The sequence below is a fragment of the Pteronotus mesoamericanus genome, unplaced genomic scaffold (assembly GCF_021234165.1).
Source record: "Pteronotus mesoamericanus isolate MK-2021 breed Mesoamerican mustached bat unplaced genomic scaffold, CSHL_Meso_final contig_171, whole genome shotgun sequence".
Lineage (NCBI taxonomy): Eukaryota > Metazoa > Chordata > Mammalia > Chiroptera > Mormoopidae > Pteronotus > Pteronotus mesoamericanus.
In genome coordinates this window covers 1,578,557-1,582,556 of record NW_026555070.1, presented here as the reverse complement: position 1 = coordinate 1,582,556, position 4,000 = coordinate 1,578,557, and the positions used below count along the sequence as shown (strand labels likewise).

Here is a 4,000-nt window from a genome sequence, read left to right as displayed (position 1 = left end):
AATAAAAAATAAACAAGTGGGACTACATCAAACTAAAAACTTTTGCACAGTGAAAGGAAAAATATAAACAACAGGAGTTTTCTCCTCAGGCAAACGAAGAGGGCAGATGAGTTGTCTTTTTAAATCATTTTTAGCAGCATAATTAGGAGGCAAAGTACAACTCAAATGCAGTAAGAAGCCCCATTATTAAATGCCTGACTCTGCCTAGCATTATGGCAGCCTAAGGAAAGGTGAGGCGTACGAAACATTGTCCTAGGGGAAATCTGGAGGCCTCAAGGTTATTCTTACATATAAGTAATTTTTTAAAGGAATCAACAAAATAATAAGGGAACATATGGAATGGAATAAAATATTTGCAAATCATGTATCTGATAAGGGGTTAATATTCAGAATATACAAGGAACTCACCCAACTCAATAACAAAAAAGAGAAACCCAAATAATCTGATGAAAAATGGGCAGAGTTCCTGAATAGACATTTTTTCAGACATCCAAAAAAGGCAACAGGTACATGAAAAGATGCTTAATATAACTGGTAAGTAATCGGGAACTGCAAATCAAAAGCAAGATGAGCTACCACCTTACACCTGTTAGAATGGCTATTATCAAAAAGATGAGATAATAAACGTTGGCAAGGATGTGGAATGGGGAACCCTTGTGCTGTGGAACCATGCACTGTTGGTGGAAATGTAAACTGGTGCAACCACTATGGAAAATAGCATGGAGGTCACTCCAGAAATTAAAAATAGAAATACCATATGACCCAGCGACTCCACTTCTGGGCATATATCTGAAGGAAGCAGAATCACTCTCCCAAAGAGATACTTGAATCCCCAAGTTCATCACCCATAACAAAGGCAAATCCTGCCATTTGCAGTGTGAATGGGCCGTGAGGCTAAGTGAAATAAGGCAGAGAAAGACAAATACCCTGTGATCTCACTTTTAGGTGGAATCTAAAAAAACCAAACTCATAGAAATAGAGAGTAGATTGGTGGTTACTAGGGGGTGGGAGAAATTGGGAGATGTTGGTCAAAGGACACATCATCATCAGTTATGAGGTGAACGGGTTCCAGGGATTTAACGTACAGCAGGGTGACTATAGTTAACAATACTGTGTTACATACTCAAAAGTTGCTAAGAGGGTGGATGTTAAATATCCTCACCACAAAAATGGCAAACTGTGTGAGGTGATGGGCATGTTAACTAACCTTATTGTGGTAATCACTTCACAATATATTCATGCCTCTGATAATCACCTTAAGCGTACACAATGTTATGTATCAATTACATCTCAATAGAGATGGGGGAAAAGGAGCTATCCAACTCTTTATTGGCTACTCCATCTGAAAACCAGTGTAGGAAAATAAAAAGAGGTCAATTGAAAGGTTTAGAAAAAAGGTAACAAAATTTAGGCACTGGTTGTTTTGTCCAGGAAAGAGACTACAAATCTACTGGGCAAGTGTTCACAGTGGTCGGCTTTGTTGGGTCAGAGATGGTTCAAGTATCACTGTCTTAGTCTGTTCAGGCTTCTATAACAAAATACCAGAGACTGGGTGGGTGGTTCATCAACAACAAAAATTTACTTCTCAGAGTTCTGGAGGCTGGGAAACCCACAATCAAGGCATTGGCCAACGTGGTATCTGGGGAGAACCCACCTCTTGATTCACAACGGCCATCTTTTTGGTTTTTACACGGTGCAAAGTGTCAGAGAGCTCTCTGGGCTCTCTTTACTATGGGCATTAATCCCATTCACAAGGGTTCTAACCTCATGACCTAATCACCTCATTAAGTCCCCGCCCCCAAATACCATTACATTAGAAATTAAACTTGGCTCTCTGCTCCTCCAGTTTGATAGACAGCCACGTCTTCCTGCGCAGGGCCAGCTGCAACCCTGAGACATGATGGTGAAGGGCGGAGTGAGGGGATTTGGCTGTACTGGGCACCTGGCCACCGGGGCTGCTTTTCACTCTGGCAAAGTGGATGTTGTCATCATCAATAACCCCTTCATTGACCTCAACTACATGGTCTGCATGTTCCAGCATGATTCTACTCGTGGCAAGTTCAAAGGCACATTCAAGGCTGAGAATGGGAAGCTTGTCATCAATGGAAAGCCCATCTCGATCTTCCAGGAGTGAGATCCTGCCAACATCCAATGGGGTGATGCTGGTGCTGAGCATGCTGTGGAGCCCACTGGTGTCTTTACCACCATGGAGAAGGCTGGGCTCACTCGAAGGGGGCCCAAGAAGGTCATCATCTCTGCCCCTTCTGCAGATGCCTCCATGTTTGTGATGGGTGTGGACCATGACAAGCATGACAACTCCGTGAAGATTGTCAGCATGCCTCCTGCACCACCAACTGCTCAGCCCTCCGGCCAAGGTCAGCATGACAACTTTGGCATCATGGAGGGACTCATGACCCCTGTCCACGCCATCACTTCCACCCAGACGACTGTGGATGGCCTGTCTGGGAAGCTATGGCTGATGGCTGAGGGGCCGCCCAGAGCACCATCCCTGCTTCTGCTGGTGCTGCCAAGGCTGCGGGCAAGGTCGTCCCCGAGCTGAAGGGGAAGCTCACTGGCACGGCCTTCCGTGTCCCCATCCCCAATGTCAGTTGTAGATCTGATCTGCTGCCTGGAGAAAGCTGCCAAATACAATGACATGAAGAAGGTGGTGAAGCAGGCATCGGAGGGCCCCCTCCAGGGCATCCCGCAGTATACTGAGGGCCAGGTTGTCGCCTGCGACTTTAACAGTGACACCCACTCCTCCACCTTCGATGCCGAGGCTGGCATTGCCCTCAAAGACCACTGTGTCAAGCTCATTTCCTGGTATGACAATGAATTTGGCTACAGCAACAGGGTGGTGGACCTTATGGTCCACATGGCCTCCAAGCAGTAAGAGCCCCCTGGACCACCAGCCACACAGACAGGAAGAAAGGCCCTCAGCTGCTGGGGATTCCTTGCCCCAAACCGATCCCCCAACTGAGAATCTCCTGACCTCCAGTTTCCATCCTAGACCCCCTGAAGAGGGGAGGGGCTTAGGGAGCCCTGCCTTGTCATGCATCATCAATAAAGTTTACTGTACCCAGCCAAAAAAAAGAAAAAAAGAAAAAAGAAAAAGAACTTAAATTAAAGCCTATGAATCTAGGGGGGCACATTTAATCCATGACAGTCACCACGGCTTGGAAGTCCCTGTGACACCCTCCCCACCTTGCTTTTGCTCAAATAAAACATCTGAGGTACAGCACTGTTCTGAAGTCCCTGGATTCCAGACCAAGGTGGTGAAGGTGATAGGCTTTGTCCAGAATCTGAAAATGCTTGTGCATATTCCATAGAAAGAAAAATTATAGATTTATTTAAGCCGTTTTTAGTGTGAGTGGTAAGAAGCATGAGTGGGGAAGCATATGTTTCTAGAACTTTAGGACAGAGGATCTGAACAACAAGGATCCCATAAACTGGTGTCATCCCTGGAATTGTATCTGTATATCCACACAGCTCCCTGCGGTGGTATTTTGGGTCCACTCTCCAGTAAGAAGAAAGCGCATCTGGATAGAATTGACAGCTGATGAGCCAATAGGAACGGGTAGAGCTGAGGTGAAAACCTTGGGGAGACAAAAGTAAAGTACTGAATCACTCCTGGTTTCAGTCCAACATGTAAAGAGTTTGGAAGTCATCACTCATCCTCACGATAAGGAAAATGCTGAACAAACACAAGATTTTTAAAATTCCTCTTAGATTCATCAGAAAATTGATGTTTCAAGGAAAACTGACGCCCTGACAACTGGAGAGACTGATAGATGGAGACAGAGAATTAAAACTTGCCAGGAACAGAAATCCAGAAATAGAAACCTACAGCTGAAGCTAATATCATCCTTTTAAAAGACACACCACAGAGGCTCTCTACAAAAATAAATAAATAAATACCAAGGCATGCTAAAAAAAAAAAAAAACAAAAAAACACAACAAAACCCAAACAAACAAAAAATGTCTGAAGAGAAAAACCAAG

The 4,000-nt window shown here is 44.6% G+C and overlaps 1 pseudogene; it reads left to right on the top strand.

The window, feature by feature from the left end:
- The first annotated feature begins 1,900 nt into the window (after positions 1-1,900).
- LOC129064971 (glyceraldehyde-3-phosphate dehydrogenase-like) lies at positions 1,901-2,912 on the top strand (annotated as a pseudogene).
- Positions 2,913-4,000: the final 1,088 nt, after the last annotated feature.